The sequence below is a fragment of the Ascidiella aspersa genome, chromosome 4, assembly GCF_963924565.1.
Source record: "Ascidiella aspersa chromosome 4, kaAscAspe10.2, whole genome shotgun sequence".
Lineage (NCBI taxonomy): Eukaryota > Metazoa > Chordata > Ascidiacea > Phlebobranchia > Ascidiidae > Ascidiella > Ascidiella aspersa.
Genome location: NC_139450.1, coordinates 24,229,082 through 24,238,989, shown reverse-complemented (window position 1 = coordinate 24,238,989; position 9,908 = coordinate 24,229,082). Strand labels below are relative to the sequence as shown.

Genomic DNA, 9,908 nt, shown 5'->3' with positions numbered 1-9,908 from the left:
CCAATACTGTCCACGACCATACCAGGTTGAATGCACCCGATCTCGTCCGATCTCGGAAGTTAAGCAACGTTAGGATTGGTTAGTACTTGGATGGGTGACCGCCTAGGAATACCAATTGTCGTAGGCACAATATGATTTATTTAAGTTTTTACATTTTTAAATAGATTAGACCATAAATGTTGACGATTAATGTCTACGACCCTACCAGGTTGAATGCACCCGATCTTGTCCGATCTCGAAAGTTAAGCAACGTCCGGATTGGTTAGTACTTGGATGGGTGACCGCCTAGGAATACCAATTGTCTTAGGCAAAATAAGATTTATTTAAGTTTTTACATTTTTAAATAGATTAGACCAAAAAATGTTGACCAATACTGGCTACGACCATACCTAGGAATACCAATTGTCGTAGGCACAATATGATTTATTTAAGTTTTTACATTTTTAAATTGATTAGACCATAAATGTTGACCAATACTGTCTACGACCATACCAGGTTGAATGCACCCGATCTCCTCCGATCTCGGAAGTTAAGCAACGTCGGGATTGGTTAGTACTTGGATTGGTGACCGCCTAGGAATACCAATTGTCGTAGCCAAAATATGATTTATTTAAGTTTTTACATTTTTAAATAGATTAGACCAAAAAATGTTGACCAATACTGGCTTTGACCATACCAGGTTGAATGCACCCGATCTCGACCGATCTCGGAAGTTAAGCAACGTCGGGATTGGTTAGTACTTGGATGGGTGACCGCCTAGCAATACCAATTGTCATAGGCAAAATATGATTTTTAAAATATATTTAAATGTTAACATTTTCAAAGATTTTAGACCAAAAAATGTTGACCAATACTCTCTACGACCATACCAGGTTGAATGCACCCGATCTCGTCCGATCTCGGAAGTTAAGCAACGTCGGGATTGGTTAGTACTTGGAAGGGTGACCGCCTAGGAATACCAATTGTCGTAGGCATAATATCATTTATTTAAGTTTTTACATTTTTAAATAGATTAGACCTAAAAATGTTGACCAATACTGTCTACGACCATACCAGGTTGAATGCACCCGATCTCGTCCGATCTCGGAAGTTAAGCAACGTCGGGATTGGTTAGTACTTGGATGGGTGACCGCCTAGGAATACCAATTGTCGTAGGCAAAATATGATTTATTTAAGTTTTTACATTTTTAAATAGATTAGACCAAAAAATGTTGACCAATATTGGCTACGAACATACCAGGTTGAATGCAACCGATATCATCCGATCTCGGAAGTTAAGCAACGTCGGGATTGGTTAGTACTTGGATGGGTGACCGCCTAGGAATACCAATTGTCGTAGGCAAAATATGATTTATTTAAGTTTTTACATTTTTAAATAGATTAGACCTAAAAATGTTGACCAATACTCTCTACGACCATACCAGGTTGAATGCACCCGATCTCGTCCGATCTCGGAAGTTAAGCAACGTCGGGATTGGTTAGTACTTGGATGGGTGACCGCCTAGGAATACCAATTGTCGTAGGCACAATATGATTTGTTTAAGTTTTTGCATTTTTAAATAGATTAGACCATAAATGTTGACCAATACTGTCTACGACCATACCAGGTTGAATGCACCCGATCTCGTCCGATCTCGGAAGTTAAGCAACGTCGGGATTGGTTAGTACTTGGATGGGTGACCGCCTAGGAATACCAATTGTCGTAGGCAAAATATGATTTATTTAAGTTTTTACTTTTTTAAATAGATTAGACGTAAAATGTTGAGAAATACTGCTTACGACCATACCAGGTTGAATGCACCCGATCTCGTCCGATCTCGGAAGTTAAGTAACGTCGGGATTGGTTAGTACTTGGATGGGTGACCGCCTAGCAATACCAATTGTCATAGGCAAAATATGATTTTTAAAATATATTTAAATGTTAACATTTTTAAAGATTTTAGACCAAAAAATGTTGACCAATACTGTCTACGACCATACCAGGTTGAATGCACCCGATCTCGTCCGATCTCGGAAGTTAAGCAACGTCGGCCTTGGTTAGTACTTGGATGGGTGACCGCCTAGGAATACCAATTGTCGTAGGCATAATATCATTTATTTAAGTTTTTACATTTTTAAATAGATTAGACCATAAATGTTGACCAATACTGTCTACGACCATACCAGGTTGAATACACCCGATCTCGTCCGATCTCGGAAGTTAAGCAACGTCGGGATTGGTTAGTACTTGGATGGGTAACCGCCTAGGAATACCAATTGTCGTAGGCAAAATATGATTTATTTAAGTTTTTACATTTTTAAATAGATTAGACCAAAAAATGTTGACCAATGCTGGCTACGACCATACCAGGTTGAATGCACCCGATCTCGACCGATCTCGGAAGTTAAGCAACGTCGGGATTGGTTAGTACTTGGATGGGTGACCGCCTAGCAATACCAATTGTCATAGGCAAAATATGATTTTTAAAATATATTTAAATGTTAACATTTTCAAAGATTTTAGACCAAAAAATGTTGACCAATACTCTCTACGACCATACCAGGTTGAATGCACCCGATCTCGTCCGATCTCGGAAGTTAAGCAACATCGGGATTGGTTAGTACTTGGAAGGGTGACCGCCTAGGAATACCAATTGTCGTAGGCATAATATCATTTATTTAAGTTTTTACATTTTTAAATAGATTAGACCATAAATGTTGACCAATACTGTCTACGACCATACCAGGTTGAATGCACCCGATCTCGTCCGATCTCGGAAGTTAAGCAACGTCGGGATTGGTTAGTACTTGGATGGGTGACCGCCTAGGAATACCAATTGTCGTAGGCAAAATATGATTTATTTAAGTTTTTACATTTTTAAATAGATTAGACCAAAAAATGTTGACCAATATTGGCTACGAACATACCAGGTTGAATGCAACCGATATCGTCCGATCTCGGAAGTTAAGCAACGTCGGGATTGGTTAGTACTTGGATGGGTGACCGCCTAGGAATACCAATTGTCGTAGGCAAAATATGATTTATTTAAGTTTTTACATTTTTAAATAGATTAGACCTAAAAATGTTGACCAATACTCTCTACGACCATACCAGGTTGAATGCACCCGATCTCGTCCGATCTCGGAAGTTAAGCAACGTCGGGATTGGTTAGTACTTGGATGGGTGACCGCCTAGGAATACCAATTGTCGTAGGCACAATATGATTTGTTTAAGTTTTTGCATTTTTAAATAGATTAGACCATAAATGTTGACCAATACTGTCTACGACCATACCAGGTTGAATGCACCCGATCTCGTCCGATCTCGGAAGTTAAGCAACGTCGGGATTGGTTAGTACTTGGATGGGTGACCGCCTAGGAATACCAATTGTCGTAGGCAAAATATGATTTATTTAAGTTTTTACTTTTTTAAATAGATTAGACGTAAAATGTTGAGAAATACTGCTTACGACCATACCAGGTTGAATGCACCCGATCTCGTCCGATCTCGGAAGTTAAGTAACGTCGGGATTGGTTAGTACTTGGATGGGTGACCGCCTAGCAATACCAATTGTCATAGGCAAAATATGATTTTTAAAATATATTTAAATGTTAACATTTTTAAAGATTTTAGACCAAAAAATGTTGACCAATACTGTCTACGACCATACCAGGTTGAATGCACCCGATCTCGTCCGATCTCGGAAGTTAAGCAACGTCGGCCTTGGTTAGTGCTTGGATGGGTGACCGCCTAGGAATACCAATTGTCGTAGGCATAATATCATTTATTTAAGTTTTTACATTTTTAAATAGATTAGACCATAAATGTTGACCAATACTGTCTACGACCATACCAGGTTGAATACACCCGATCTCGTCCGATCTCGGAAGTTAAGCAACGTCGGGATTGGTTAGTACTTGGATGGGTAACCGCCTAGGAATACCAATTGTCGTAGGCAAAATATGATTTATTTAAGTTTTTTCATTTTTAAATAGATTAGACCTAAAAATGTTGACCAATACTGCATACGACCATACCAGGTTGAATGCACCCCATCTCGTCCGATCTCGGAAGTTAAGCAACGTCGGGATTGGTTAGTACTTGGATGGGTGACCGCCTAGGAATACCAATTGTCGTAGGCATAATATCATTTATTTAAGTTTTTACATTTTTAAATAGATTAGACCATACATGTTGACCAATACTGTCTACGACCATACCAGGTTGAATACACCCGATCTCGTCCGATCTCGGAAGTTAAGCAACGTCGGGATTGGTTAGTACTTGGATGGGTAACCGCCTAGGAATACCAATTGTCGTAGGCAAAATATGATTTATTTAAGTTTTTACATTTTTAAATAGATTAGACCTAAAAATGTTGAACAATACTGCATACGACCATACCAGGTTGAATGCACCCGATCTCGTCCGATCTCGGAAGTTAAGCAACGTCGGGATTGGTTAGTACTTGGATGGGTGACCGCCTAGGAATACCAATTGTCGTAGGCATAATATCATTTATTTAAGTTTTTACATTTTTAAATAGATTAGACCATAAATGTTGACCAATACTGTCTACGACCATACCAGGTTGAATGCACCCGATCTCGTCCGATCTCGGAAGTTAAGCAACGTCGGGATTGGTTAGTACTTGGATGGGTGACCGCCTAGGAATACCAATTGTCGTAGGCAAAATATGATTTATTTAAGTTTTTACATTTTTAAATAGATTAGACCAAAAAATGTTGACCAATACTGGCTACGAACATACCAGGTTGAATGCACCCGATATCGTCCGATCTCGGAAGTTAAGCAACGTCGGGATTGGTTAGTACTTGGATGGGTGACCGCCTAGGAATACCAATTGTCGTAGGCAAAATATGATTTATTTAAGTTTTTACATTTTTAAATAGATTAGACCTAAAAATGTTGACCAATACTGGCTACGACCATACCAGGTTGAATGCACCCCATCTCGTCCGATCTCGGAAGTTAAGCAACGTCGGAATTGGTTAGTACTTGGTTGGGTGACCGCCTAGGAATACCAATTGTCGTAGGCACAATATGATTTGTTTAAGTTTTTACATTTTTAAATAGATTAGACCATAAATGTTGACCAATACTGTCTACGACCATACCAGGTTGAATGCACCCGATCTCGTCCGATCTCGGAAGTTAAGCAACGTCGGGATTGGTTAGTACTTGGATGGGTGACCGCCTAGGAATACCAATTGTCGTAGGCAAAATATGATTTATTTAAGTTTTTATTTTTTAAATAGATTAGACGTAAAATGTTGAGAAATACTGCTTACGACCATACCAGGTTGAATGCACCCGATCTCGTCCGATCTCGGAAGTTAAGTAACGTCGGGATTGGTTAGTACTTGGATGGGTGACCGCCTAGCAATACCAATTGTCATAGGCAAAATATGAATTTTAAAATATATTTAAAGGTTAACATTTTTAAAGATTTTAGACCAAAAAATGTTGACCAATACTGTCTACGACCATACCAGGTTGAATGCACCCGATCTCGTCCGATCTCGGAAGTTAAGCAACGTCGGGATTGGTTAGTACTTGGATGGGTGACCGCCTAGGAATACCAATTGTCGTAGGCATAATATCATTTATTTAAGTTTTTGCATTTTTAAATAGATTAGACCATAAATGTTGACCAATCCTGTCTACGACCATACCAGGTTGAATACACCCGTTCTCGTCCGATCTCGGAAGTTAAGCAACGTCGGGATTGGTTAGTACTTGGATGGGTAACCGCCTAGGAATACCAATTGTCGTAGGCAAAATATAATTTAATTAAGTTTTTACATTTTTAAATAGATAAGACCAAAAAATGTTGACCAATACTGGCTACGAACATACCAGGTTGAATGCACCCGATCTCGTCCGATCTCGGAAGTTAAGCAACGTCGGGATTGGTTAGTACTTGGATGGGTGACCGCCTAGGAATACCAATTGTCGTAGGCAAAATATGATTTATTTAAGTTTTTACATTTTTAAATAGATTAGACCTAAAAATGTTGACCAATACTGCATACGACCATACCAGGTTGAATGCACCCCATCTCGTCCGATCTCGGAAGTTAAGCAACGTCGGGATTGGTTAGTACTTGGATGGGTGACCGCCTAGGAATGCCAATTGTCGTAGGCACAATATGATTTGTTTAAATTTTTACATTTTTAAATAGATTAGACCATAAATGTTGACCAATACTGTCCACGACCATACCAGGTTGAATGCACCCGATCTCGTCCGATCTCGGAAGTTAAGCAACGTCGGGATTTGTTAGTACTTGGATGGGTGACCGCCTAGGAATACCAATTGTCGTAGGCAAAATATGATTTATTTAAGTTTTTACTTTTTTAAATAGATTAGACGTAAAATGTTGAGAAATACTGCTTACGACCATACCAGGTTGAATGCACCCGATCTCGTCCGATCTCGGAAGTTAAGTAACGTCGGGATTGGTTAGTACTTGGATGGGTGACCGCCTAGCAATACCAATTTTCATAGGCAAAATATGATTTTTAAAATATATTTAAATGTTAACATTTTTAAAGATTTTAGACCAAAAAATGTTGACCAATACTGTCTACGAACATACCAGGTTGAATGCACCCGATCTCGTCCGATCTCGGAAGTTAAGCAACGTCGGGATTGGTTAGTACTTGGATGGGTGACCGCCTAGGAATACCAATTGTCGTAGGCATAATAACATTTATTTAAGTTTTTACATTTTTAAATAGATTAGACCATAAATGTTGACCAATACTGTTTACGACCATACCAGGTTGAATGCACCCGATCTCGTCCGATCTCGGAAGTTAAGCAACGTCGGGATTGGTTAGTACTTGGATGGGTGACCGCCTAGGAATACCAATTGTCGTAGGCAAAATATGATTTAGTTAAGTTTTTACATTTTTAAATAGATTAGACCAAAAAATGTTGACCAATACTGGCTACGAACATACCAGGTTGAATGCACCCGATCTCGTCCGATCTCGGAAGTTAAGCAACGTCGGGATTGGTTAGTACTTGGATGGGTGACCGCCTAGGAATACCAATTGTCATAGGCAAAATATGATTTATTTAAGTTTTTACATTTTTAAATAGATTAGACCTAAAAATGTTGTCCAATACTGCATACGACCATACCAGGTTGAATGCACCCCATCTCGTCCGATCTCGGAAGTTAAGCAACGTCGGGATTGGTTAGTACTTGGATGGGTGACCGCCTAGGAATACCAATTGTCGTAGGCACAATATGATTTGTTTAAGTTTTTACATTTTTAAATAGATTAGACCATAAATGTTGACCAATACTGTCTACGACCATACCAGGTTGAATGCACCCGATCTCGTCCGATCTCGGAAGTTAAGCAACGTCGGGATTGGTTAGTACTTGGATGGGTGACCGCCTGGAATACCAATTGTCGTAGGCAAAATATGATTTATTTAACTTTTTACATTTTTAAATAGAATAGACCAAAAAATGTTGACCAATACTGGCTACGACCATACCTAGGAATACCAATTGTCGTAGGCACAATATGATTTATTTAAGTTTTTACATTTTTAAATAGATTAGACCATAAATGTTGACGATTACTGTCTACGACCATTCCAGGTTGAATGCACCCGATCTCGTCCGATCTCGGAAGTTAAGCAACGTCGGGATTGGTTAGTACTTGGATGGGTGACCGCCTAGGAATACCAATTGTCGTAGGCAAAATAATATTTATTTAACATTTTACATTTTTAAATAGAATAGACCAAAAAATGTTGACCAATACTGGCTACGACCATACCTAGGAATACCAATTGTCGTAGGCACAATATGATTTATTTAAGTTTTTACATTTTTAAATTGATTAGACCATAAATGTTGACCAATACTGTCTACGACCATACCAGGTTGAATGCACCCGATCTCGTCCGATCTCGGAAGTTAAGCAACGTCGGGATTGGTTAGTACTTGGATGGGTGACCGCCTAGGAATACCAATTGTCGTAGGCAAAATATGATTTATTTAAGTTTTTACTTTTTTAAATAGATTAGACGCAAAATGTTGAGAAATACTGCTTACGACCATACCAGGTTGAATGCACCCGATCTCGTCCGATCTGGGAAGTTAAGCAACGTCGGGATTGGTTAGTACTTGGATTGGTGACCGCCTAGGAATACCAATTGTCGTAGGCACAATATGATTTATTTAAGTTTTTACATATTTAAATAGATTAGACCATAAATGTTGACCAATACTGTCTACGACCATACCAGGTTAAATGCACCCGATCTCGTCCGATCTCGGAAGTTAAGCAACGTCGGGATTGGTTAGTACTTGGATGGGTGACCGCCTAGGAATACCAATTGTCGTAGGCAAAATATGATTTATTTAAGTTTTTACTTTTTTAAATAGATTAGACGCAAAATGTTGAGAAATACTGCTTACGACCATACCAGGTTGAATGCACCCGATCTCGTCCGATCTGGGAAGTTAAGCAACGTCGGGATTGGTTAGTACTTGGATGGGTGACCGCCTAGGAATACCAATTGTCGTAGGCACAATATGATTTATTTAAGTTTTTACATATTTAAATAGATTAGACCATAAATGTTGCCCAATACTGTCTACGACCATACCAGGTTGAATGCACCCGATCTCGTCCGATCTCGGAAGTTAAGCAACGTCGGGATTGGTTAGTACTTGGATGGGTGACCGCCTAGGAATACCAATTGTCGTAGGCAAAATATGATTTATTTAAGTTTTTACTTTTTTAAATAGATTAGACGTAAAATGTTGATAAATACTGCTTAAGACCATACCAGGTTGAATGCACCCGATCTCGTCCGATCTCGGAAGTTAAGCAACGTCGGGATTGGTTAGTACTTGGATGGGTGACCGCATAGGAATTCCAATTGTCATAGGCAAAATATGATTAATAAAATATATTTAAATGTTAACATTTTTGAAGATTTTAGACCAAAAAATGTTGACCAATACTGTCTACGACCATACCAGGTTGAATGCACCCGATCTCGTCCGATCTCGGAAGTTAAGCAACGTCGGGATTGGTTAGTACTTGGATGGGTGACCGCCTAGCAATACCAATTGTCATAGGCAAAATATGATTTTTAAAATATATTTAAATGTTAACATTTTTAAAGATTCTAGACCAAAAAATGTTGACCAATACTGTCTACGACCAAACCAGGTTGAATGCACACGATCTCGTCCGATCTCGGAAGTTAAGCAACATCGGGATTGTTGGTACTTGGATGGGGGACCGCCTAGGAATACCAATTGTCATAGGCAAAATATTATTTTTAAAATATATTTAAATGTTAGCATTTTAAAGATTTTAGACCAAAATATGTTTACCAACACTGTCTACGACCATACCAGGTTCAGTGCACCCGATCTCGTCCGATCTCGGAAGTTAAGCAACGTTGGGATTGGTTAGTACTTGGATGGGTGACCGCCTAGGAATACCAATTGTCGTAGGCACAATATGATTTATTTAAGTTTTACATTTTTAAATAGATTAGACCATAAATGTTGACCAATACTGTCCACGACCATACCAAGTTGAATGCACCCGATCTCGTCCGATCTCGGAAGTTAAGCAACGTTGGGATTGGTTAGTACTTGGATGGGTGACCGCCTAGGAATACCAATTGTCGTAGGCACAATATGATTTATTTAAGTTTTTACATTTTTAAATAGATTAGACCATAAATGTTGACGATTAATGTCTACGACCCTACCAGGTTGAATGCACCCGATCTTGTCCGATCTCGAAAGTTAAGCAACGTCCGGATTGGTTAGTACTTGGATGGGTGACCGCCTAGGAATACCAATTGTCGTAGGCAAAATAATATTTATTTAACTTTTTACATTTTTAAATA

At 39.0% G+C, this 9,908-nt stretch overlaps 26 non-coding genes and 26 pseudogenes across 26 annotated transcripts; all 52 read left to right on the top strand.

The window, feature by feature from the left end:
• Positions 1 to 8: 8 nt before the first annotated feature.
• Positions 9 to 127, top strand: LOC146153173 (5S ribosomal RNA). Its single transcript, XR_014498505.1, has one exon. It is a non-coding gene; the product is annotated as a 5S ribosomal RNA (ribosomal RNA).
• A 64-nt stretch (positions 128 to 191) lies between these two features.
• LOC146153172 (5S ribosomal RNA) lies at positions 192 to 310 on the top strand (annotated as a pseudogene).
• Positions 311 to 478: 168 nt separating this feature from the next.
• On the top strand, positions 479 to 597 carry LOC146153171 (5S ribosomal RNA; annotated as a pseudogene).
• Positions 598 to 662: 65 nt separating this feature from the next.
• Positions 663 to 781, top strand: LOC146153170 (5S ribosomal RNA; annotated as a pseudogene).
• A 74-nt stretch (positions 782 to 855) lies between these two features.
• LOC146153169 (5S ribosomal RNA) lies at positions 856 to 974 on the top strand. Its single transcript, XR_014498102.1, has one exon. It is a non-coding gene; the product is annotated as a 5S ribosomal RNA (ribosomal RNA).
• Positions 975 to 1,039: 65 nt separating this feature from the next.
• Positions 1,040 to 1,158, top strand: LOC146153168 (5S ribosomal RNA). Its single transcript, XR_014494866.1, has one exon. It is a non-coding gene; the product is annotated as a 5S ribosomal RNA (ribosomal RNA).
• A 65-nt stretch (positions 1,159 to 1,223) lies between these two features.
• On the top strand, positions 1,224 to 1,342 carry LOC146153167 (5S ribosomal RNA; annotated as a pseudogene).
• Positions 1,343 to 1,407: 65 nt separating this feature from the next.
• LOC146153166 (5S ribosomal RNA) lies at positions 1,408 to 1,526 on the top strand. The gene has a single exon (XR_014496774.1). It is a non-coding gene; the product is annotated as a 5S ribosomal RNA (ribosomal RNA).
• A 64-nt stretch (positions 1,527 to 1,590) lies between these two features.
• On the top strand, positions 1,591 to 1,709 carry LOC146153165 (5S ribosomal RNA). The gene has a single exon (XR_014494865.1). It is a non-coding gene; the product is annotated as a 5S ribosomal RNA (ribosomal RNA).
• A 64-nt stretch (positions 1,710 to 1,773) lies between these two features.
• On the top strand, positions 1,774 to 1,892 carry LOC146153164 (5S ribosomal RNA; annotated as a pseudogene).
• Positions 1,893 to 1,966: 74 nt separating this feature from the next.
• LOC146153163 (5S ribosomal RNA) lies at positions 1,967 to 2,085 on the top strand (annotated as a pseudogene).
• Positions 2,086 to 2,149: 64 nt separating this feature from the next.
• Positions 2,150 to 2,268, top strand: LOC146153162 (5S ribosomal RNA). The gene has a single exon (XR_014495588.1). It is a non-coding gene; the product is annotated as a 5S ribosomal RNA (ribosomal RNA).
• A 65-nt stretch (positions 2,269 to 2,333) lies between these two features.
• LOC146153161 (5S ribosomal RNA) lies at positions 2,334 to 2,452 on the top strand (annotated as a pseudogene).
• A 74-nt stretch (positions 2,453 to 2,526) lies between these two features.
• On the top strand, positions 2,527 to 2,645 carry LOC146153160 (5S ribosomal RNA). Its single transcript, XR_014497764.1, has one exon. It is a non-coding gene; the product is annotated as a 5S ribosomal RNA (ribosomal RNA).
• A 64-nt stretch (positions 2,646 to 2,709) lies between these two features.
• Positions 2,710 to 2,828, top strand: LOC146153159 (5S ribosomal RNA). The gene has a single exon (XR_014494864.1). It is a non-coding gene; the product is annotated as a 5S ribosomal RNA (ribosomal RNA).
• A 65-nt stretch (positions 2,829 to 2,893) lies between these two features.
• On the top strand, positions 2,894 to 3,012 carry LOC146153158 (5S ribosomal RNA; annotated as a pseudogene).
• Positions 3,013 to 3,077: 65 nt separating this feature from the next.
• LOC146153157 (5S ribosomal RNA) lies at positions 3,078 to 3,196 on the top strand. The gene has a single exon (XR_014496773.1). It is a non-coding gene; the product is annotated as a 5S ribosomal RNA (ribosomal RNA).
• Positions 3,197 to 3,260: 64 nt separating this feature from the next.
• On the top strand, positions 3,261 to 3,379 carry LOC146153156 (5S ribosomal RNA). Its single transcript, XR_014494863.1, has one exon. It is a non-coding gene; the product is annotated as a 5S ribosomal RNA (ribosomal RNA).
• Positions 3,380 to 3,443: 64 nt separating this feature from the next.
• Positions 3,444 to 3,562, top strand: LOC146153155 (5S ribosomal RNA; annotated as a pseudogene).
• A 74-nt stretch (positions 3,563 to 3,636) lies between these two features.
• LOC146153154 (5S ribosomal RNA) lies at positions 3,637 to 3,755 on the top strand (annotated as a pseudogene).
• Positions 3,756 to 3,819: 64 nt separating this feature from the next.
• LOC146153153 (5S ribosomal RNA) lies at positions 3,820 to 3,938 on the top strand. The gene has a single exon (XR_014495586.1). It is a non-coding gene; the product is annotated as a 5S ribosomal RNA (ribosomal RNA).
• Positions 3,939 to 4,003: 65 nt separating this feature from the next.
• Positions 4,004 to 4,122, top strand: LOC146153152 (5S ribosomal RNA; annotated as a pseudogene).
• Positions 4,123 to 4,186: 64 nt separating this feature from the next.
• On the top strand, positions 4,187 to 4,305 carry LOC146153151 (5S ribosomal RNA). Its single transcript, XR_014495585.1, has one exon. It is a non-coding gene; the product is annotated as a 5S ribosomal RNA (ribosomal RNA).
• Positions 4,306 to 4,370: 65 nt separating this feature from the next.
• LOC146153150 (5S ribosomal RNA) lies at positions 4,371 to 4,489 on the top strand. The gene has a single exon (XR_014495916.1). It is a non-coding gene; the product is annotated as a 5S ribosomal RNA (ribosomal RNA).
• A 64-nt stretch (positions 4,490 to 4,553) lies between these two features.
• Positions 4,554 to 4,672, top strand: LOC146153149 (5S ribosomal RNA). The gene has a single exon (XR_014494862.1). It is a non-coding gene; the product is annotated as a 5S ribosomal RNA (ribosomal RNA).
• A 65-nt stretch (positions 4,673 to 4,737) lies between these two features.
• LOC146153148 (5S ribosomal RNA) lies at positions 4,738 to 4,856 on the top strand (annotated as a pseudogene).
• A 65-nt stretch (positions 4,857 to 4,921) lies between these two features.
• Positions 4,922 to 5,040, top strand: LOC146153147 (5S ribosomal RNA; annotated as a pseudogene).
• A 64-nt stretch (positions 5,041 to 5,104) lies between these two features.
• Positions 5,105 to 5,223, top strand: LOC146153146 (5S ribosomal RNA). Its single transcript, XR_014494861.1, has one exon. It is a non-coding gene; the product is annotated as a 5S ribosomal RNA (ribosomal RNA).
• A 63-nt stretch (positions 5,224 to 5,286) lies between these two features.
• LOC146153145 (5S ribosomal RNA) lies at positions 5,287 to 5,405 on the top strand (annotated as a pseudogene).
• Positions 5,406 to 5,479: 74 nt separating this feature from the next.
• On the top strand, positions 5,480 to 5,598 carry LOC146153144 (5S ribosomal RNA). The gene has a single exon (XR_014494860.1). It is a non-coding gene; the product is annotated as a 5S ribosomal RNA (ribosomal RNA).
• Positions 5,599 to 5,662: 64 nt separating this feature from the next.
• Positions 5,663 to 5,781, top strand: LOC146153143 (5S ribosomal RNA). The gene has a single exon (XR_014497464.1). It is a non-coding gene; the product is annotated as a 5S ribosomal RNA (ribosomal RNA).
• Positions 5,782 to 5,846: 65 nt separating this feature from the next.
• Positions 5,847 to 5,965, top strand: LOC146153142 (5S ribosomal RNA). The gene has a single exon (XR_014498248.1). It is a non-coding gene; the product is annotated as a 5S ribosomal RNA (ribosomal RNA).
• A 65-nt stretch (positions 5,966 to 6,030) lies between these two features.
• On the top strand, positions 6,031 to 6,149 carry LOC146153141 (5S ribosomal RNA; annotated as a pseudogene).
• A 64-nt stretch (positions 6,150 to 6,213) lies between these two features.
• LOC146153140 (5S ribosomal RNA) lies at positions 6,214 to 6,332 on the top strand (annotated as a pseudogene).
• Positions 6,333 to 6,396: 64 nt separating this feature from the next.
• Positions 6,397 to 6,515, top strand: LOC146153139 (5S ribosomal RNA; annotated as a pseudogene).
• A 74-nt stretch (positions 6,516 to 6,589) lies between these two features.
• LOC146153138 (5S ribosomal RNA) lies at positions 6,590 to 6,708 on the top strand. The gene has a single exon (XR_014496985.1). It is a non-coding gene; the product is annotated as a 5S ribosomal RNA (ribosomal RNA).
• Positions 6,709 to 6,772: 64 nt separating this feature from the next.
• LOC146153137 (5S ribosomal RNA) lies at positions 6,773 to 6,891 on the top strand. Its single transcript, XR_014495828.1, has one exon. It is a non-coding gene; the product is annotated as a 5S ribosomal RNA (ribosomal RNA).
• A 65-nt stretch (positions 6,892 to 6,956) lies between these two features.
• On the top strand, positions 6,957 to 7,075 carry LOC146153136 (5S ribosomal RNA; annotated as a pseudogene).
• A 65-nt stretch (positions 7,076 to 7,140) lies between these two features.
• On the top strand, positions 7,141 to 7,259 carry LOC146153135 (5S ribosomal RNA; annotated as a pseudogene).
• Positions 7,260 to 7,323: 64 nt separating this feature from the next.
• LOC146153134 (5S ribosomal RNA) lies at positions 7,324 to 7,441 on the top strand. The gene has a single exon (XR_014496689.1). It is a non-coding gene; the product is annotated as a 5S ribosomal RNA (ribosomal RNA).
• Positions 7,442 to 7,609: 168 nt separating this feature from the next.
• On the top strand, positions 7,610 to 7,728 carry LOC146153133 (5S ribosomal RNA). The gene has a single exon (XR_014496406.1). It is a non-coding gene; the product is annotated as a 5S ribosomal RNA (ribosomal RNA).
• Positions 7,729 to 7,896: 168 nt separating this feature from the next.
• On the top strand, positions 7,897 to 8,015 carry LOC146153132 (5S ribosomal RNA). The gene has a single exon (XR_014494859.1). It is a non-coding gene; the product is annotated as a 5S ribosomal RNA (ribosomal RNA).
• A 64-nt stretch (positions 8,016 to 8,079) lies between these two features.
• On the top strand, positions 8,080 to 8,198 carry LOC146153131 (5S ribosomal RNA; annotated as a pseudogene).
• A 64-nt stretch (positions 8,199 to 8,262) lies between these two features.
• Positions 8,263 to 8,381, top strand: LOC146153130 (5S ribosomal RNA). The gene has a single exon (XR_014496954.1). It is a non-coding gene; the product is annotated as a 5S ribosomal RNA (ribosomal RNA).
• Positions 8,382 to 8,445: 64 nt separating this feature from the next.
• On the top strand, positions 8,446 to 8,564 carry LOC146153129 (5S ribosomal RNA; annotated as a pseudogene).
• Positions 8,565 to 8,628: 64 nt separating this feature from the next.
• Positions 8,629 to 8,747, top strand: LOC146153128 (5S ribosomal RNA). Its single transcript, XR_014494858.1, has one exon. It is a non-coding gene; the product is annotated as a 5S ribosomal RNA (ribosomal RNA).
• A 64-nt stretch (positions 8,748 to 8,811) lies between these two features.
• Positions 8,812 to 8,930, top strand: LOC146153127 (5S ribosomal RNA; annotated as a pseudogene).
• Positions 8,931 to 9,004: 74 nt separating this feature from the next.
• On the top strand, positions 9,005 to 9,123 carry LOC146153126 (5S ribosomal RNA; annotated as a pseudogene).
• A 74-nt stretch (positions 9,124 to 9,197) lies between these two features.
• LOC146153125 (5S ribosomal RNA) lies at positions 9,198 to 9,315 on the top strand (annotated as a pseudogene).
• A 73-nt stretch (positions 9,316 to 9,388) lies between these two features.
• On the top strand, positions 9,389 to 9,507 carry LOC146153124 (5S ribosomal RNA; annotated as a pseudogene).
• Positions 9,508 to 9,570: 63 nt separating this feature from the next.
• Positions 9,571 to 9,689, top strand: LOC146153123 (5S ribosomal RNA). Its single transcript, XR_014496175.1, has one exon. It is a non-coding gene; the product is annotated as a 5S ribosomal RNA (ribosomal RNA).
• A 64-nt stretch (positions 9,690 to 9,753) lies between these two features.
• Positions 9,754 to 9,872, top strand: LOC146153122 (5S ribosomal RNA; annotated as a pseudogene).
• Positions 9,873 to 9,908: the final 36 nt, after the last annotated feature.